Source organism: Schistocerca americana, chromosome 4 (genome assembly GCF_021461395.2).
Source record: "Schistocerca americana isolate TAMUIC-IGC-003095 chromosome 4, iqSchAmer2.1, whole genome shotgun sequence".
NCBI classification, from domain to species: domain Eukaryota; kingdom Metazoa; phylum Arthropoda; class Insecta; order Orthoptera; family Acrididae; genus Schistocerca; species Schistocerca americana.
The window spans coordinates 713,756,551-713,779,320 of NC_060122.1; positions in this window are offsets into that span (position 1 = coordinate 713,756,551).

Consider the following 22,770-nt stretch of genomic DNA (forward strand, 5'->3'; position numbering starts at 1 on the left):
ACAAGGTACGATTTAATGGTAGACTGATGATGCATTCTAGAGAAGGAGAAGTTGCTGCAGGTCTCTTGTAGAGTAAGTCTGTGATTATTGTAGTCAGGTTTTTAACATCTTCTTATTGTAGTAGCGGAACTTAGATAAGTAGTTTTCTTGTTTCAATAAGAGTAAAATTTTACCATGAGTGAGAAGTGTGGGCTTTGTCGTAGGTTCGTGAGTAGTGGATTGCGGTGTGAGACTTGTTCGAAGTATTTTCACTGTGGGGAATGTAGTAGGGAAGCCAGTGGGCATTCTGGTGAGATCCTCTCCTGGAACTGCAGGTTATCTAGCAAGAGTATGTTGATAGAGGAGCAGGAGCGTAAGATCTGTGCCCTTCAACTGCAGTTGTAAAACGCACTGGAGGAGCTAGATAGGATGAGGAGGGAGAAGGGGGTTGGGGAATGGGAGCTGGCTGTTGGCAAGAGATCTGCTAGGAGAAGAAGATTTTCAGATAGTTTAACTATTGGTGTTTGCAATAGATATGACCAACTGTCAGAGTCTAGTGGAGAGGAATCTGTAGTAGCTGTAGATGTAGGAAGAATGCAGCAGACCTCAGCAGTTACGGTGGCTAGGACAGCTGCAAAGTCGAAGAGGTGGTGGTGGTGGTGGTGGTGGTGGTTAGTGTTTAACGTCCCGTCGACAACGAGGTCACTAGAGATGGAGCGCAAGCTCGGGTTAGGGAAGGATTGGGAAGGAAAGCGGCCGTGCCCTTTCAAAGGAACCATCCCGGCATTTGCCTGAAACGATTTAGGGAAATCACGGAAAACCTATATCAGAATGGCTGGAGACGGGATTGATCCGTCCTCCTCCCAAATGCGAGTCCAGTGTGCTAACGACTGCGCCACCTCGCTCGGTTCGAAGAGGAAGAAGAAGGTTCTGCTGTTAGGTAGTTCTCATGGAAGAGGTGTAGGCCAGCAGTTGCAGGAAGTGTTGGGGAGTGAGTCCAGGTCACCAGCATTGTGAAGCCTAATGCAGGATTGTCTCAGGTGACTGTTAACATAGGGGGCTTATGTAGGGATTTTACTAAAGAGGATCAGGTAGTGATTGTGGGTGGGGCTGGTAATACTATTGATAGGGATGGGGAGTATGACATAGATGGTGACCTGGAAAAGATAGCCACTCAGACTGGCAACACGAATGTGCATTTCGTGGAACTGTTTCAGCGTCACGATCGGCCTCATCTTAATACAGCCGTCAGGCGTAATAACGGGAGACTTGGGGGTGCACTGATGACAGAAAGCATGAGTCACATTTCAGTGGTGTCGGTGGAGTCTATCAGCAGGACGGGTTTCACTAGACATGGCCTGCATCTCAACAGGTATGGGAAGGGGAGGTTGGCAAAGCTTACAGGTGACAGCATAGGTGGGGGTGGTGGGATCACTCATGGGAAAATTCCTTCAGTAGTGGGTGTTAGAGCTGCACCTTTATTAGATTGAAGTCAGCTGATAGGTATTCCTGCTTAAGGGAAGTCTCTCTAACAAAGGAACCACTTTTGACAAAGCTTAGGTATCTGAGTAATGAGGGAATTAGTATATTTCATCAAAATATCAAGGTATTAGAGATAAAGTTAGTGAGCTGCTTATAGATGTTGACTCTGAAATTATTGGTATATCTGAACACTTCTTAAATAAGGAGATAATTCAGAGGCTTCCTTTACCAGGATACAGGATGGCTGGCAGCTTTTCTAGGAGCTCTTTGCGGTGTGGGGGAGTAGCCTTGTATGTGAAAAACGGCATCCCATTTGAGTCAATTGATGTTTCAAAGTACTGCACTGAAAAGGTGTTTGAATGTTGTGCAGGTGTGGTTAAATTTAATGGAGATAAACTTCTAACTTTTGTTATCTATAGATCCCCAGACTCCAACTTCACAACATTTTTGCTAAAGCTAGAGGAGGTTCTTGGTTCACTTTATAGGAAATACAAAAATTTAGTTATATGTGGTGACTTCAACATTAATTGCATAAGTGATTGTGCAAGGAAAAGGATGCTGGTAGACCTCCTTAATTCATAGAATCTTATGCAAACCGTATTTTTTCCAACGAGAGTGCAAGGGAACAGTAGAACAACCATAGACAATATTTTTGTTCATTCCTCATTACTAGAAGGGCATTCTGTTAGCAAAAAGGTGAATGGCCTTTCAGATCATGATGCACAAATTTTAACTCTAAAAGATTTTTGTGGTACAACACACATTAAATATAGTTATCAACTGTTTAGGAAAGCTGATCCAGTTGCTGTAGAGACCTTTGTAAATCTTATCAAGGAACAAGAGTGGCAAGATGTTTATAGCGCTGATACAGTAGACGATAAATATAATGCTTTTCCCAAGACTTTTCTTGTGCTCTTTGAAAGTTGCTTTCCGTTAGAACGTACAAAACAGGGCACTAGCACAAACAGGCAGCCTGGGTGGCTGACTAGAGGGATAAGAATATCTTGTAGAACAAAGTGGCAATTATATCAAAACGTTAGAAACAGTCAAAATCTAAATGCAGCAGCCCATTACAAACAGTATTGTAAGGTGCTTAAAAATGTTATTAGGAAGGCAAAAAGTATGTGGTATGCTGATAGAATAGCTAAGTCTCCGGATAAAATTAAAACCATATGGTCAGTCGTAGAGGAAGTGGCTGGTCTGCAGAGACAGGTCGAGGATATAGAATCAGTGCATAGTGGGAATGTCCGTGTTACTGATAAGTCGCGTATATGTACAGTATTTAATAATCACTTTCTGAATATAGCAGGTGAACTAAATAGAAACCTAGTCCCAACAGGGAATCACATACCGCTCTTAGAAAGAAGTGTTCCAAGACTGTTACCTGAAATGCTCCTCCATGATACTGACAAGAGGGAGATTGAGTTAATAATTAAATCACTAAAGACCAAGAACTCTCATGGATATGACGGGGTATCTAGCAAAATACTGAAGTATTGTTCTATGTATGTTAGCCCAGTACTTAGCCATAGCTGTAACTTTTCCTTTAGGAGTGGTCGGTTTCCTGACCGATTAAAGTACTCGGTAGTGAAGCCACTTTATAAAATGGGAGACAGGTATAATGTTGACAATTTTAGCCCTATTTCTATGCCATCTGTGTTTGCTAAAGTTATCGAGAAGGTTGTATATACAAGGTTACTGGGGCATTTAAATTCACATAATTTGCTGTCAAATGTACAGTTTGGTTTTAGAAATCGTTTAACAACTGAAAATGCTATATTCTCTTTTCTATGTGAGGTTTTGGACGGATTAAATAAAAGGTTGCGAACGCTATGTGTTTTCTTTGATTTAACGAAGGCTTTTGACTGTGTTGACCACAAAATATTACTGCAGAAGTTGGACCATTATGGAGTAAGGTGAGTAGCTTACAATTGGTTCGCCTCTTATTTTAAGAACAGAAAGCAGAAGGTAATTCTCCGCAATATTGAGAGTGGTAGTGATGTTCAGTCCCAATGGGGCACTGTTAAGTGGGGCGTTCCGCAAGGGTTGGTGCTGGGGCCACTGCTGTTTCTTATTTATATAAATGATATGCCTTCTAGTATTACAGGTGATTCAAAAATATTTCTGTTTGCAGATGACACCAGCTTGGTGGTGAAGGATCTTGTGTGTAATATTGAAACAGTATCAAATAATGTAGTTCATGAAATAAGTTCGTGACTTGTAGAAAATAATTTGATGCTGAATCACAGTAAGACTCAGTTTATACAGTTTCTAACTCACAATTCAACAAGAACCGATATTTTGATCAGACAGAATGGGCATATTATAAGCAGGATGGAACAGTTCAAGTTCCTAGGCGTTTGGATAGATAGTAAGCTGTTGTGGAAAGCCCACGTCCAGGATCCTGTTCAGGAATTAAATGCTGCTTTATTTACCATTAGAACAGTATCTGAAATAAGTGACAGTTCAACACAAAAAGTAGTCTACTTCGCATATTTTCATGCACTTGTGTCGTATGTTATTATTTTTTGGGGTAATTCTTCTGATTCAAAAAGGGTATTTTTGGCTCAAAAATGGGCTGTTCAAGCCATATGTGGTGTAAGTTGTAGAACCTTGTAACGCCGGAAATGCATATACTCCTATTTCCATCTATTGTACTATTATTTTTTTTCCTTGTTTTGTTACCTCAAGATATGACATTTCTGTCTCTTTATATATTGTAATTGTTTTACTGTTTGTATATATATATTTATGCACTCATGTCGATGTATAATTGGTTTGTTTCGTAAATATTATTTGTATTTTTACGCTGGGTCTTGCCTAGGGAAAACTGCTATCGAACGATTACGTCGATAGGTCGTGTGAAGAATCAAAGTGTGTAGGATCTTTGGTAGTGTTAACTCTGCCGCGTGGAGCGCGGGCAGAACAGTGAGAGTCTGGCGGGAGTAGCGAGTGGAGCAGGTGTTGTGTGACGCTCCCGCGAGTTGCCGCGCTTTCGGGGTTTGGCAGCATGTAATTGCGCTCGACTCGCGATGATAGTTTCTGACATGGTGTCGCGGACGGGAAGCATTAGCTGGCGCACATCAAGAGCCCGTTTCGCCTGGTGACCGTGTCGAGAAGAAGGCGCGCCAACATCCAGCTTCTGCAACAGCGACGGCCGACAATGAGTGACTGTCGCCACCTCCTCGATCGACGGCTTCAAACCTTCAATCAACCAACAAGGAAGACTAAAACCACGTAAAGTTTCAGAACTGTATGGCAGACCTCAGCTTTTCAAATTGTTCCATTTGCCTCGCAAAATTACAGCAACTTAGCATGAACCTTTGTTGCTCATTGTCCCAATTGCATTGCCAAGCAGGGTCCCTTCCTTTTCCGAAATGAACCCGAGTGTCGTTGAAATTCAAACGCCAGCATTAAAATAATATAATTAGATTTCACTGCTTTAATTTCAAAGTTCAGTTAAAGTCTCAGAGCTGGCTACAATATTCAGATTACACAAGCACGAATTAAGAGTGCGAGCTTTGTTACCGTATTTTAGCTTACCTGTGACTGCAGCTCAGCTTGGTACGTACTACATTTTACTATTGTTAATTGTTCAGAATCATTTAATTCAAGTTCAAAGTTAAATCTCTTGTTTCTAAATTGCGTAGAGTCAAGTTGCTTTTGAAATGATTGTTGAGGTAGTCCAAGACTAACCGTATTTTACTGGATTTCGATGTGCTTCAGAAAGAAAGCTCACTATTAACTTCAGTCACTAAATTAACTTTCGATTTTCCGGTTTTATTAATTCTTTTGCTAAATTAAGTCAGAGTGTAGCGAAATTTATTACTTCTGACAAACTTTCAGTTTTCACACTACACGTGTCAACCTTCAGTTTCCACGCTTCTAGTGCTAATTATATGTGTAATAACCTTTCTTTTTCAGTTACTATAGTAATTGTCCTTAGGACTGGCGACCGTGATTTCCCCCAAATCTCAAATATCTAATTACCGCTAGTTAATTGTTAACGTAACGGCCGCACATTTACTTTCTTTATTATCTTTACCCCTTTTCAAAATTGATTTCCACCAGTTTCATTTGCATTTTTCCTTTCATTTAGATGTAACCCTTTCCTCCCTCTTTACCGATAGATTAACTTCGGTGACGATTGCTTTTCCCAAATTTCCATTAGGTACACGCGGTTTAATTTCTCACTGTCATTAAGGTCGATAAGTGAGGGGGGAGGTTACACGTGGCGACCTGGTGACAGGACAATCTTCAAATTTGAGGTTGTTCTGGACACGAATTTTGCATTGTGCAAATCTCGTAACAAAGTACTGGTTACGAAATGGTCGATACGTCAGCGAGAATATTCGTGTGAGGAATCCTAATTAGAGTTGAGATTTTGCATTTATATTGAAAATTATTAAAATGAGTGAAGGCAACAATTACCAAAATTTGGTAGACTTGGATACGGAACAATCGGTCGAACAGTGGGAAACGCGCACAGCGGTACCCATTGTTCCGGAGCAGGCGTCTAGCATGAAAGATGCGACCGCCGAAACGCAACAAAGAGCAGAAATGGAATTCCAGACTTTAGAAAATGTTTCGGAATCGGAAGTGAAAATCAAATCTGAATCCCTTGATGACGAATACGGGGGGACAATGAAAGAGGAAGCCGCTATGGAAGTAAAACCGGTGGTTTCCGGGAATTTAACTGATTTATTGAATGTTTTGATTAACGAAATCAAGAGTCAATCGGCAGAAATTAAAGATCAGGCTGCCAAGCAAGAAGCTCAGGCTGCCGAGCAAGCAGCTCAGGCTGCCAAGCAAGTAGCTCTGTCTGAAAAAATTGAACGAATGCTAGACAATCAGAACAAAGCTATTAATGTTGTTAACAACAATGTTGAAGTTGTTAACACAAAAGTTGATAAGATCAAAGACGATATTGTCGTGATTAATACCGAAATCGGTAACCTTAAACAGGAAATGATAGGCGTTCAGGCGGAAATTGCGAGCATAAATACTCGTTTTGATTCCGAAATTAGCAGAATCGAGAAAAGTGTAGGAGACGCAGTTGCTCCGATCATCGAGAATAAGGTGACGGAACAAATTCAATTAGTGAGAAAAGAGGATCAACAGAAGGTGGAAACTTTAAAGGCTTTAGTATCCGAAGTAGATACCAAAGTGACGAAGCAGGCTAACACCTGCGAAGAGAAAAAGAGAGAAGTGGAAACGCTTGCGACAACCACTTGCCAAGTGATTACGAGGGTGTCGGAATTAGAAAGGAAACTTGACGAAAAACAGAGCTATGTGCCAATCTGTGCACATAGTTCGGAGTTGTTGACGAAAGAGGAGCGGTTCGACCCCTTGAAAAAAGGCGGTATACACCCGACGGATTTCATTAAAAATTGTGATAGAGTTTTACCCAGATCATGGACTAATGAGAGAAAAATTAATACGGTTATTGATGTGTTGGCTGGTGATGCCAAGCGTTGGGGCTTAAACCTCAACATTACGAACCTGACTTTTGACGATTTTAAAAATTTGTTTCTGGCTGAATATTGGTCAGAGCAGAAACAGCAAGGTGTCTGGCGCGAATTTGTCGTATCGAGGCCTTTCGATGCGAATTCGCGCGGCTCGATGAAGGAGTGTTGTGAGGGCTGGATCCGCAAGTTGGAATATTTGCGTGATCGCCGCACGGAATCCGAAATAGTCTGGGAACTCTACAAGAAGCTTCCAGATGATACAAAACGCTACGTAGGAAGCAGTTACAAGACAATCAATGATTTCCTAGAAAGAGTTGAGGACGAGGACAATTGGCGCAATAATCGCGACAGTGGTAGAGGCCGTGGTAACAACAACGGGAACCACAACAACGATAACCATGGGAATAATGCATACCGCAACCATGGCAGCAATAACAATAATGGTTCGGACCGTAATAACAATCGGTACAATGCAAATAATAACAGGAATAACGGAAACCAGTATCATACTAGCGTGATACTGGCTTCGCGCAATAGTAATAACGTCAGAGGGTGTGATAAGCCGCCTCAGCAGCATCCGGAGAGCGTATCTGCTGGGACGAGACAGGGAAACCATTAGCCGCGCCGGTGAGGGGCCGACCGGGCGTGGAGAAATTTTGGCGGCCCAATAACAGGAGAAAACCCAGGTGTCGTCGTTATGAAAATTCCGTATGGAATAATCAACGGCGGGAGAGTGTGCCAGTGTTAGGAGAAAGGAGTGCGCCCACAAGTAGTAGATCAGCTGTAGACACGGCAGTAGGAAGTACATTCACTGTCAGTGAGAACAATTTAAGTAGTGTTCCGGAAATCGATTATAAAGTGGCAGCTGTAATACCCACAGCGGAACTGGAGATTGAGTTTAAGAATGATTCGCAAGTGTTGAAAGAAGATCAGATGTCGGATAAAACGTCCGTCATCGAGCGAGGGGATGCAGAGAGGGATGAGGTCTGGTTAAGGCAGTTCGGTCGCTTATACGACGAACTAAGAGATTATAGGGGCCTGTACGGGAGAAGTGTTTATGGGGAGCGCGGGCAGGATTTGCCGCGTCTCGTCCCGCAGGAAGATAGTGATTGTGAAGTGATAGAAAGTTCTGGCCCTAACCGGCAGACTTTACTAGAAATAGTTGATGTTAATGGGGAGCACGAGCAAGATGCGTCGTGTTTCGTCCCGCAGGAGTTGAATGTTGAAGTAGTAACGGAAAGTTCTGGCCCTAACCGGCAGACTTTACCGAAAGTTGTAATGGTAGAAGTAGCCGACCCATCCGACGCGAACATCCAGTTTAAACATTGCGAGAGTATTAAGGAGAAAGATTACGAAAATTTTAGTGATAGCCGGACACGATTGGTAGAAAACCACGTAGATTACAGTGTGTATGAGGTTAGAGCTGACGTTATACGGTCAGACGATAGCAGTGCGGGTTGCGCAGATCCAGAGGAAGTAATTGCAGATACTACTGGGCACATGTCTCCAGGTAGATTGGCAGATGAGATCAATCTGATTAAAGAGGAATCAACGAAGGTGGCAATTAGTGAATTGATAGCAAAGCTACACTCACTAGTTGACGAGTTACAGGAAAAGGTTTCGGTATTGGAGGCGACGCTACAGACTAAGCCTCAGGACAAACGTGTTGAAATAAAAACTGTATGTGAACAGAGGCTGAAAAAGCCGCCAGATAAACTGGATTTAGGATCAAAGCCGGATGGTTTTTTCTGGAATGACCTGGATATAGACGAGGATTTACTGTGGGAAAATAAAGAAACAGTCGAGGACAAGTGTAGACAGATAGTAGTGTCTGTTAATATGCACGACCTACAACTAAACGTGTTGATTGACACCGGTGCAGAATTGAGTGCTGTATCTGGGAAAATATTTGAGTTACTGAAAGACGGACCTGGCATCGTAGTTATGCCAGTAACAGGAGTGAAAATTATCGGTGCTACTGGGAAGGCCAGTAAACCGGTTACAAAACAGATTTTTGTCAACTTCGAGATATGTGGGGCACGATTTGAACAAGAGTTTGTCGTCGTGCCAGACTTAACTACGGAAGTAATTGTCGGGTTAGATTGGCTATTAAAGTACCGTGCAGTGATTAATTGCGAAAGCAAAACTTTGACATGTACGTCACAAGATAAAACAATAGTAGTTAGTTTTGACGAGGCAGGAGACGGTGTGCATAGGCAGTACCAGCCTATACACATTGTTAACTGCCCGGATGGTATTGACGTAGGTATGAATCTGAACTACTGTAATGTGAAGAATCTCGGCATTGACAATAATGTAGAAAGTGAATTGGAAAGTATTGTAGACGGTGTGTCAAACGTAACACACGAACAAAGACGAGGCCGACTTTCCCGTACCTATTGCCATCACAACCATAGGGCATGGGGCAAATATGTAGCAGTATTTGAGAGAATTATGAACACCTTGAGACATGAATCTACGGGATTTTCTCCAGAGGAAATCCTGTTGGGTGACAGAAGTACAAGTTTAGTGGAAGAGATAATCAAAATCCCTCCACGGATTGACATTAGTATTGGTGTGAAAAAGGATCGTTTGCGAGAAGTAATGAAGCTAAAAGCCGATGCTCGCATACGTCGTCATGACACTAAAGCGCGTTTTGATTAATCAATTTAATTTTAATCAATTTAATCATGATCTAATCAACTGAAAAATCCAAGCTGCTAGTTTAAGTTTTCAGCTGAGTCACAGTAGATTAAGGAATGTAAATATGATTTTGTAAATAGCTGTAAGATTTCATAAATATGTGATTTACTAGTCATTGCCGATGTACTTAGACGCTGTTTTAAGTTTCAGGCTAGTACATGCGTGTGATGATGGACAGTGTTGAGTTATCCACTGTGATAGTATTAAGGGACTCCTTGAGATTACTCGGGAGTGAGTTTTTCCTAAAGAATTCAGTGGAACGGACGTTCTGGAAACGCCGTCACAAGGGCGAGTGAGATCAAGCGTGCCGCACACGCGGGCGCAACAATACTGGCGAGGCGAGCCGCTGTCGGCTCTTGTGCCGCTGTTGGCTCTTGGGCCGCTGTCGGCATTCTTTGTACTTGCGAGTACGAAAGGCGGAATAGTTTTTCTTCCCGGACAGCTGATGTGAAAGAATTCTGCTGTCAATATTTATGTTTTTTTGGATCTACTGAATATTATTTTCTTGTTTAGCGTTAAGTGGAATCTCATGACGAGATACTAATTATGAAAAGGTTATGTAAAAATGTGTATTCTATGTAATTAATTATTAATTTGCGTATTTTGATCTACCTGTTTTTATGACCATGTACTCTGATTAATTTTGCAAATAGTATTCCATTTCTCATAGTGTTACGAATTTTAATGATTTTGGAATAGCTAAACCATTTTCTATATCTTCTATGAATTTTAATATGTTGTCAACCTGTTTTATTTTGTGCAAGATGACAGAGTGGAATAAGATTAGGAGTGTCCCCACTCAATTATTATGGTCTAAAAATTGATTTATGATTAATTAGACGAATGCTAAATTTTGTTGATGTTTTGAGCATATCCATTTCCACTGTTTCTTTTTTGGGACATTTTCTGAGTCTGTTTACGTTACACGAACATCCTCAGACAATGTGGGGCACGTGTAACGCCGGAAATGCATATACTCCTATTTCCATCTATTGTACTATTATTTTTTTTCCTTGTTTTGTTACCTCAAGATATGACATTTCTGTCTCTTTATATATTGTAATTGTTTTACTGTTTGTATATATATATTTATGCACTCATGTCGATGTATAATTGGTTTGTTTCGTAAATATTATTTGTATTTTTACGCTGGGTCTTGCCTAGGGAAAACTGCTATCGAACGATTACGTCGATAGGTCGTGTGAAGAATCAAAGTGTGTAGGATCTTTGGTAGTGTTAACTCTGCCGCGTGGAGCGCGGGCAGAACAGTGAGAGTCTGGCGGGAGTAGCGAGTGGAGCAGGTGTTGTGTGACGCTCCCGCGAGTTGCCGCGCTTTCGGGGTTTGGCAGCATGTAATTGCGCTCGACTCGCGATGATAGTTTCTGACATGGTGTCGCGGACGGGAAGCATTAGCTGGCGCACATCAAGAGCCCGTTTCGCCTGGTGACCGTGTCGAGAAGAAGGCGCGCCAACATCCAGCTTCTGCAACAGCGACGGCCGACAATGAGTGACTGTCGCCACCTCCTCGATCGACGGCTTCAAACCTTCAATCAACCAACAAGGAAGACTAAAACCACGTAAAGTTTCAGAACTGTATGGCAGACCTCAGCTTTTCAAATTGTTCCATTTGCCTCGCAAAATTACAGCAACTTAGCATGAACCTTTGTTGCTCATTGTCCCAATTGCATTGCCAAGCAGGGTCCCTTCCTTTTCCGAAATGAACCCGAGTGTCGTTGAAATTCAAACGCCAGCATTAAAATAATATAATTAGATTTCACTGCTTTAATTTCAAAGTTCAGTTAAAGTCTCAGAGCTGGCTACAATATTCAGATTACACAAGCACGAATTAAGAGTGCGAGCTTTGTTACCGTATTTTAGCTTACCTGTGACTGCAGCTCAGCTTGGTACGTACTACATTTTACTATTGTTAATTGTTCAGAATCATTTAATTCAAGTTCAAAGTTAAATCTCTTGTTTCTAAATTGCGTAGAGTCAAGTTGCTTTTGAAATGATTGTTGAGGTAGTCCAAGACTAACCGTATTTTACTGGATTTCGATGTGCTTCAGAAAGAAAGCTCACTATTAACTTCAGTCACTAAATTAACTTTCGATTTTCCGGTTTTATTAATTCTTTTGCTAAATTAAGTCAGAGTGTAGCGAAATTTATTACTTCTGACAAACTTTCAGTTTTCACACTACACGTGTCAACCTTCAGTTTCCACGCTTCTAGTGCTAATTATATGTGTAATAACCTTTCTTTTTCAGTTACTATAGTAATTGTCCTTAGGACTGGCGACCGTGATTTCCCCCAAATCTCAAATATCTAATTACCGCTAGTTAATTGTTAACGTAACGGCCGCACATTTACTTTCTTTATTATCTTTACCCCTTTTCAAAATTGATTTCCACCAGTTTCATTTGCATTTTTCCTTTCATTTAGATGTAACCCTTTCCTCCCTCTTTACCGATAGATTAACTTCGGTGACGATTGCTTTTCCAAAACTCCCATTAGGTACACGCGGTTTCATTTTTCACTGTCATTAAGGTCGGTAAGTGAGGGGGAGGTTACAACCTCTTGTCGACCCCTATTCAACAGTCTGGGAATTCTGACATTGCCCTCACAGTATATACTTTCTTTAATGTCGTTTGTTGTTAGCAATATTAGCCTATTCCCAAGAGTTAGCAGCTTTCGCTCAGTTAATACTAGGCAGAAATCCAAGCTGCATGTGGAATGCACTTCCCTGACTCTTGTGCAGAAAGGAGTGCAGTATTCTGCTGCATCCATTTTCAATAAGCTACCACAAGAACTCAAAAATCTTAGCAGTAGCCCAAACTCTTTTAAGTCTAAACTGAAGAGTTTCCTCATGGCTCACTCCTTCTATTCTGTCGAGGAGCTCCTGGAAGAGCTAAAAAATTAAGCAAATTCCAGTGTTACATTGTTGATTTTCTTTATTTAAACTTAAGACTTATCGCCTGAATATGTTTTTTATGTTTCATTTTATCTGTTTCTACTATCGTGTTATAATTCCATGTATTGACTCGTTTCATGACCATGGAGACTTCTCCTTAATTTGGTCCCACGGAACAATAAATAAATAAATAAAATGACTTGTAATTTTCACATGTCAGATGCTGTTGCTATGTGTTTATCTGTTTGCTTGTAAGAGGTATCCCCCATTACTAATGATCATTTTATATAGGGCTGATGCGGGCATAGTATAATTCCAAACCATGATTGGATGTGAACAGTGGACGCTGTACATCTCCAGAAAACTCTATTGTGCTCTTATCACGTAGAGCAAATGTTTTAAGGAGGTAGTTTTTTCGTTTTATGGTTCGATAACATAGTTTATTGTAGAGAAACCTGGAAGAAGGATGTATGTTATGTGCTTGAAATATATTTCTTACATTGGAATATTAACAGCGCCACTCCCATACGACTGATAGGTCGGAAACGCAAGCGATCTAACATTATAGCCCATTTTAAGTGCAGAACGTTGTAGCCTCAAGAGTGCATGTGTACCTTCCAGGTACTGATCCTGGACTCTGGAATAATACTTTAAAATTGATAGCTTCATTGATTTACGTAAAAATGCTTCGAACTCCGTCAGTCTGGAGCTCCATCATGCATAAAAATCATCCTTTTCTTGTTCTTCTTAACCATCTGCTATTACATCACGACACTTTCAAATCTGTTTCTATACATTGATGAGGAGTGCTAACCTCCTCGACATGGGTGCACCTTGAGAAATCTTGTGCACTTGGATGGGTGAGGACTCGGCAAGCTCCATTCATTCATGAGATGTGGAATGTAGCGGTCCACTTCTGGTCAGTTGTAGATTAAATTGGTAATGGTGCTGCAGGGTGGGTTGGCCAATGACAATGTGAGGGGGGTCTTTCACTCTCTAACTTTACCCTAAGACAGCGAGAACGCTTTGTGACTCCCATTCACAGAGAGATAGATCATAAATTAAGCACTATACTCGAAGTGTTAGAAATATGTAGAGCTCTGCCTGATATACATTGGTGGTGTATGTGTTCGAGAATTAATAATGAATGGACGTACTGGACAGTCATCTATCTACATTCGCAATGATACTCGTAAAGTGGATGAGGGGTGGTTTAGCTATGATACTGACATTGGAAAACATGCTGTCATCTCGTTGGTTGGTGTTGAAATTACTGTAAAATTGCTAAAATTATTCACACTATCAACTGTGATGCTTATTATTAGAGTACATCTATGGTGTCTTTTCCATCCCATCCATCCACTGGCATGCTATTGGTTACCAAATAATGATTGACTGACATCGTTTGTTTGAGTTGGAGAAAGAGTTTTGGTGCAAGGACAGCACCTTCTGGGGTGGATAGCACCGAAACAGTGATCGTGTACATGACTGCAATATGATTAATCATTCTAAACAGAACGTCATCAGCTATTGCATCAGTATGATAGATGACTTTAAATGTAGAGCCCTTGTATCACCTTCGGACTGTAGTTTGGAAACTCTCCACAATGCAACCAAGCTCTCCCAGTTTCCTTATGTTGTAACTGTCTTTTATTTAAATGCATCCAGTCTCTGTGGTTCTGTGGTGTGTTATGGTAGCCACAGTAACAATATGATTTACACTGTGTGATGTTTAGTTTTCTGTAAGAGGCTGTGGATCAGAATGTCTTAATGTCGGTTTAGAACCTGACACAGACCTCGAAGTCATGGCATAAAAACAAAATTTATGGCTGTGTACAAAGCATGCTAAAGCAGAAAAAAGATGATTTACAGTGTATTCTGTGGGATACGATCTCCCTGCTGCAGTACAGATGATGAAACTTTAAACTGGCCTCTGCAGTGGATCAATACCTGTATATTTAATAGGATAGTCCCACACGGGCAGCAGCAGCAGTTTGACAGGTGAATTCAGTGGCAGGTGGGCTGTTCCGTTAGGATTGCTAGGAGGAATCTACCCTGTGCTATTCTGGGAAGCATTGCGACATCTCACTCTCCGCACTGGACCCCCACCACAGCTATGCATCATCGCGCCAGCATCGCTGCCTAGGTGAGTTCTATATTGGATGAAGTTAGTGGAGCTTTTATAGTTTGTAATTTTTCTCTGTTGGATGGTACAGAATAATGATGATAGCATTTTGGGCTGATAGATGTGAATGGACACGGATCTGCTTCAGACTGTAGTATCTGTATCTGGTTTGGAGACGCACCTCAATGCGCACATTTCCACCAAATGGTCAAAGAATGGTCCTTTCGCACTAACTCAGGTAGCTCTGTTTCTATGTGGGTTGCTGAAGGTGGTGGATATGACTTTCTTCGACTTCTGCTCAGTCCCAACTTAAATTGGAATGATTACATGCACAAAGCTGTAGAAATGGGAGTAGTTGCAAGATGCGTAGGGGCTGGCTAAAACCGGGTTGTAATTTTGCTGTAGCAGACAGGTTCGAGAAAGGTGACTCGTTTCGAGATATGAGAGGGCTAAGTGAGTAGTGGTTGTAATCATTAAATGACTTGTCAGTAGGATCCAACGAAGGTATGTGCTTGAATGGAAAGACCTGATTCCAAATCATAGACATCATTTCTAGCGGATAGCATAACACTAGAGATCTGAAAAGCTAGTGTACATTTTCTTCTGACCTCAATCAGCACACCATCTGCTTCTACTGTTTGTGATGCTTCTCAATCAGTCATCGCCTATAACTCAGTGGATATATCGCAGAACCTCTGACATGGTATTGAGACAGAATACGTTACAAATACTATAGAAATATCTAGCTGGGGTGGCATGAGGGAGTCACAGATATCGCTTACATACCACGTTCCTAGCCGAGTCACTTTAAAAAACCAGCGATTTTATCACAAGGTTGCATCGTGGGCTATGTGTAACAAGACTGCTGGTCTGATAATATATACTCCAACGATCATCGTCTCGGTATTTGTCTGGACAAAAAACCACCTCATTCAGAGGTAATGTCGTACCTCGATTTATAAAGCAAGTATAGCTTTTAACGTGGATACTTGTGTGCACCAGTAGAACCAAGAGCGCTTGTGACAGTAACATAGAGTAGTTGTTGCGATCAGGTTTTTTAACATATGAAACGATTACGCCTGTCTTTCTAAGACATAGTGGTATCACTCACAAGAAAAACGTATTAGACATGTCCACCCATCGCTGATTTTCTCTCAGTATTATTTCGTATCGTAGGCAATCAGTTATTGATGAAGTATTATACTTAGTAGTAGTAGGGGATGTGTGATAGGTTCACCTTGAGCATCAGGCTTATACAGTATGTGTTTGTGTTACAACATGTGCAAAGGAGATGACTGTGGAATACTGTGATAGCAGAGGGAAGAGTATGTCAAGTCATAAGAATGGTACAGACATATCTATTTCCAGAGCCACAGCCGTCAGCAGGATGTATTTCCGATACTTCGCTCATTGTCAAATGTCATTCAACTGAAACCGCAATTGTAACATTTAATTGTAAGTATAGCAATAAAATATATATGTGACCGATTTCGTAGGATAATTCCATCTATGTGTGGCCTGTGGTGGGGATGATTCACGTTTCCAGCTAACAACAGAAGCCATACGAATGGAGACAGCCGAATAGCGAACTAATACGTAGTATGTGTTGGATAGCTTTCGTGATCGCATGGAAATTTGAGAAGATTCAATGTGGAGGTATGTTTGCGCTGGACCATTATTTCCTCCAATGTAAATTGTTCAGTTGATTGCTTCTGCACATTTCGCGCCTTTATTTAGTTGAGAGAAGATTGATTGTGGTGTGTGCATCTAGCATATGGAAGACACGTTTGCCGATTCTTTAGACATGAGAGACACCTTAGTTGACTTTGTAAATTATAGTGATGATTTGGAATCTGCTACATCACTGACATCGGTATTCGCGAGTGGAAATATCAGTTTTCACTAATTTTTTCTTCGAGTTTCCGCATAAATGTCTTCGCAGACGTGACAAGTTTCTAGTTAGTCAGTGGTTTACAGATCGCCCCACCTAGCTAAAGTTTTGGGTTTGTAGAGAAACAATTTCAAGTCTATATCTTCCGAATTATGTTGCGCGAGCGATCGGTAGGATACTGCCGTGTGCTTAATATCGAGAAGTACCGCGAAAATGGTGTCATATTATGGTAAACCATGCGAAAATACGTGTGTTCTTGCAATTCCAGAGTCTGGAGATGGGTGTAGAAGAGCAAACAAGCAAGCAGGTCCGGACCAGAAACAGTAACGCGTTTGTGCCGAGGGGGTACGAGCGCGAATTTGTAGAACAATTCAGAGGGTGACTTCGGTCCGTTGAGGGTGCTCTGGTCACTGATCAGGGATGGATGACCACAGACCTCGCAGGGAAATATCTAGTGCTGCGAGGAGTGTATACAGTGCTGTCTGTCTTCACATTATTTGTATGAATGATGTAAAAGGACTGATTTTGTGTGGCACAGGATACGAATTGTATTTTTACTACATCGACATTGTACATGGTGATATATTGCTGAGTTAGAAAACTGTTTTGCGCTCTATTATTCAAGCTGCTGTCCTCAGCGGGAGAGCAGTGTAATTGACTAAGAGTCTTTCCACATTTGATGATCTGTAGGGCACGTTTCAGGGTTTAATTGTTGGTGCAATATGGTGATCTGTACAAAATACAATCGTAATGCTCTTTTCATTCACAAGACATTCTTTGTGCCGGGATGTAGGAGCGTCTACAAACTGATTCGAACAAGATGGAGTCAAGGTATGTATGGAAAGTTCTGAGAAAGCAAGTGTTCAAATACAAGTTGAAGCAGACCATCCATCTCTGGCGGGGATGCTGTCACTCATCCACCACAGTGCCATTAGGACATCTTGAGTCCTGTAGCTGTAGGTACAGAGAATTCCGGCCATTTTTTCTCTTCCGTAAGACAGTGCTTCGAATTCTGTTTGTGTTATTGTTCTGGTCCCCCCCCCCCTCCCCCATCTGTGCTTAGAGAGTGCTCTCTTTCCAAACAACAAGAATGCTTTTATGATTAATGGTGTTTTCTCAAGATGCACAGGCTTTTGGCGGTGAGAACGTTTAACCTTTCTGAGACGTATATTGATAGCAGGATGAACATTTTGCCACACTGGGTATGCAAACACGGCTAGACACAGCTCGCATGTTCTGTTAGAAATGTGAGGAACAATGGACCCTGTGATATTCTGGAATCGATTTCTGCAGTGTCTGCGAGGGTGAGTCGCTCGGCAATTAGGTCTTCACTGGACCACAGGTAGAGAGAGGGTTCACACCAGCAATGTCAGTATAACACTCGAAGAACTTTCATATGCCATCAGCAGCGTTCCTGCACTGGCTCGCGCTGGCTGGCCCTGATAGCTGCAGTTGGTGGTAGTTTGGAAGCGTTTTTTACGTACACTGAGTATTTGTGCACTGGATTTTTTCCCTCTGTTTAAGTGTTGTGAGCATTAGACATGCAATATGGTTTGAGGATTTAGTAGTTGTTTTGGTGTTCATTGCATTATTTTGTGAATGGGTGTGCAAGCGTGATTTCGAAAGTTGATGATTAGCAAGCGTGTTTGGGGATTCTTTTAGATGGAATCGATGCCCGTGCCCCCTTGGAGCGTCTGCAGTCTGCAAATAGGTCTGTGCTCTGCAAATAGGTCTTCGCCCGCATGAGGTCATGTCAGCAATGGTGCCTAGGTGATCACATATTTCGAGAGGAATTTCTGGGGTATCAAGTATGAAAGGGGTGCCGCCGCCTCATGCTTGTGGCACCTGTTGATCACTCCGCGGAGGCTGTTGGTGCATCTCGACTTCCAGGAGTGTGTGTGGTCCAGTGGCCTGGGGGTGGCAGCCAGTTTCTGCGCATGTCTATTGCATTATTTTGCGAGCAGGTCTGTAGGCTGTGCTATGCGTTATTTGGACAGTTTATGAATACTGAGCGTGTCTACACATCAGTGTACTGCATTGTTTAGGAGGAGTTTGCAGGTCTGTGTGCTGTGTACTGAAATTATTTCGGTAATTTAGGAGTTGTCTGTAGTGTGTTACTTAGGAGTAGTTTACAGGTCTGTAGGCTGTGTGGCGTGCCCCCAAGCATGACAGAGCAAGTGTTTTGTATGAGTGTGACAAATATACTAGATCGGTAAATAAATTGTTCCAAAATAAATAAAGTAGACTTCCTCCTCTCTCCAGCAGCCCAGTATGTAGCTACGATCTGTGATATCAGTATGTGCGTCATACATATGCCATGAGTGGTGGTACAGTTATTTCTATTGCATGATCTATGACATCAGTATGCGCATTACACACATGCTGCAAGCAGTGGAACAGTTTTTCTAGAGCACGAAATGTGATAACAGCGCATGCATCACACACACACATGTCGATGACAGCCCCTCTGGTGGCAGTACTGTGTACTAGGTCAGTTGGACTCCAGGCCCCACAGTGACTACACTTGATGGTGGTACTGCTTCTAATTATTTAAATAAATAGTGCATGTAAAATAGAGACTTATGTCCAGTATAGCCTGCCAATCCCTAGGAAGAGGTGGTGGTTGGGTGACTTAGGCTAGTAGAGGTAGTCTGAGTGCTCTTTTTTTCCCGCCATTTTCTTAGGTTAGTAGAGCTATCTCAAGTGACCTTTCTGTTCCCCGCCATTTTCCCCACCATCTTGGATTATGTCACGGAACAGACGACAGTGCACTCTGGTGGTGGTACTGTGTACTAGGTCCAGACCTCGTGGCGAACACACTTGGATAATGGTACTTGTGTTACCAGCTGACGTCATGACGCCATCTTGGATTATGTCATGGATGAGAGTGCCCTCTGGTGGCCATACTGTGTACTAGGTCAGTTGGAGTCCAGACCTTATGATGAATACACTGGATGTCTGTACTGCATCAGATTGTTTAAATAAATAGTGCATGCAAAATAAAGACTTACATCCAGCACAGGTCGAGTCCTCTTCTCGCCATTTCCTAGGATGAGGTGGCAGCCGGGTGACTTAGGTTAGTGGCGGTAGCCCAAGTGCGCTTTCTTTCCCGCCATTTTCTTAGGTTAGTAGAGGTAGCCGAAGTGACCTTCCTTTAGCGCCAAAATTCAAACCTCACGCCAATCCCTAGAAAGAGTTGGCTATCGGATGACTTGGGTTAGTGGAGGTAGCCCAACTGCCCTTTCTTTCCCTCCATTTTTCTTACGTTAGTAGAGGCTGCATTATCCTGATGGCATTTAAACTTCCCGCCATTTTCTGGGGGAGGGGGTTAGGTTAGTGGAGGTAGCCCAATTGACCTATCTTCCCGCCAAAATTAAAACTTTTGCCAAAAGCTGTCATCTTGGATGATGTCATCAGATGACGTCATGGCCAGCATGTTGGATGACGTCATCATGACGGAACTTTTGGGGCACCCTGTGGGGTAGAATCACCCTTGTCCTAACACTGTCTCTAGGGAGTGCCAGTCGTGACTGAAATGAAGAAAAGTGCAGACACTATGAAATTACAGACTAATATCACTCAATTCTGTTCGCTGCAGAATCTTTAAACATATATTCAGTTTGAATATAATGAATTTTCTTGAGACAGAAGCTTATGTCCATGAATCGGCATGGTTTTAGAAACCATCGCTCGTGCATGTCCTTTTCGTATATGATATTCTGCGAACAATGGATGAAGGGCAACAGGCAGATTCCATATTTCAAGACTTCCAGAAAGCATTTGACATGGTGCCCCATTGCAGGCTGCTAATGAACGTATGTGCATATGGAAGAAGTTTATAGATATGTGAGTGGCTTGACGACTTCTTATGTCGACATCGAGTGTTCCTCAGAGACAAGGCTATCGTCAGGAGTGCCCCTGTGAAGTGTGATAGGACCACTGTTGTTCTCTATATATATAAATAATTTGGCTAACAGGGTGTGCAGCAATCTGCTGTTGTTTACTGATGACTCCGGAAAGTACAGTAAGGTGTCAGAACTGAGTGACTGTAGGACAAAATTTCCAGTTGCTGTGATGAATGGCAGCTAGCTCTAAATGTGGAACAATGTAAGTTAATGCGGATGAGAAGGAAGAACAAACCTATAATGTTCAGATACAGTAGTATTACTGTCGTGCTTGACACAGTCAAGTCATTTAAATATCTGGGCGTAACGTTGCAAAGTGATATGAAATGGAACGAGCGTGTGAGAACTGTGGCAGGGAAGGAGAATGGTTGACTTTCGCTTATTTGGAGAATTTTAGGAAAGAGGGGTTCACCTTTGAAGGAGACTGCATATAGGATGCTGGTGCTGGAGTGTTTGGGATCCATACCAGGTCGGATTGAAGGAAGACATCGAAGCAATTCAGACGCGAGCTGCTATATTTGTTACTGGTACGTTCAAACAACACCTAAGTGTTATGGAGATGCTTCAGGAAGTCAAAGAGAACCCCTGGAGGGAAAGCGACGTTCTTTTCGAGAAACTCTATTGAGAAAACTTAGAAAACAGGCATTTGAAGCTGACTGCCGAACGATTCTACTGCCGCCAACATACGTTGCACATAAGGACCACGAAGATAAGATATGAGAAATTAGGCCTCACATGGAGGTATAGTGACAGTCGTTCTTCACTTGCTCTCATTGCAAATGGAACAGAAAAGAGATACCCTCCACCACACACCATACAGCGGTTTGCTAAATATCTATGTAGAGGTAGAGGGCATATCGATTTTGTTGTAACTATTAATGCCTTAACAAGCATGTGGTTACAGGTGCTTACCCAATCCCAAATACAATGGAAACTTTGGATAATCTAGGCTAATGTAGATAGTTTTCTACCATGAATCTGCAAAGTTGTTACCACCAGTTAGAGGTAGAACCAGAGGATTACCCACAATAGCATTTATGTTCCTCCCATGACGTTATTAGTATTGGCAAACGCAATTTGGATTGTGATATGTCCCAGTCACATTTCAGCATCTCTTAGAGAGTATTGTGGGGGTTGAATCTTATGCAGTGTATGGTTCATTTAGATGGCATAATTTTCTATGTAAATAACATGGTAGAGCATGTATTGTGGCTAAGAGAAGTGTTATAGTAGTTCTGTATGATGCACCTAACGCTCGTTTTTGAAAAGTATCATTTTGTTCTAGGAGAAGTACAATATTTAGAGCATGTAATTAATCACGGTGGCGTCCAGTAAATCCCAGGATACTGAAAGCCATATAGGATTTTCTAGTACCATGTATGGAAAGAGAGCTTCAATGTTTCTTAGATTTGGCAAATTATCATCAGAAGTTTGTACCGAAATTTGTGGAAATTGCATGGCTACTTATTCATCTATTGAAGAAGGAAGTGGAGGTTCACTGGTCGGCAGGGCGTGCAGATGCGTTCAGTCACCTGAATGCACTGGAATGATATTACTTTCCCAAATTATGAGAAGAAATTTGTGTGATCACGTGTCAAAAGCAGTCATGGAAGACTGTGTATAAAGTCAGGAAGTGGACAGGACAGAACATCGAGTAACCTGCGCCTCATGGCAGTTGAATAGAGCAGAAAAGATGGAGAAGGAAATTCTGAGCCTCATAAATGGCATAACATACTTTCGTTGTTGTTTGTATGGGAAAAAAATTCATGGTCTTAACAGATCACGCAGCTTTGAAATGGATATTACATTTGCAAGATCCATCGAGTAGGTTAATGCGCTGGGGGCTAAATCACAGTGAATTTGATTTTGAGGTGATTCAACTACCTGGCAAGTCACATGGAAACGCTGACGGCCTGAGTCAGGTAGTAAAACCAGTAAGATCCACCACTGCAGAGTGGGAGAAGCTGCAAGCTGCTAAAGAAGATAGCAAGCTTATAGTACCTGATCCTGCTGTCTCCCCCAGCTCTTAAAGTTCCAGATGACGAAAAAGTAGGTAAATATTAACAAGCTGCTGGGATTTTAAATTGATTTCCTTTCCGGTATCCGACCAATGTAAGACATCACAAAGTTCCTGATTGAAGGGGTCTATAATTCATTTGCTTACAGGGAACTGTAGAGGGATACAACAACACTGTTAAGAAAGAAATTAAGGAGTAATAAAAATACATTTTTAAATCAGGATTGATCAAAATTCAGAATTAAGCTGAGGACAATCTTCACTGACTTTAGAGAATTGCAAACGACACAAA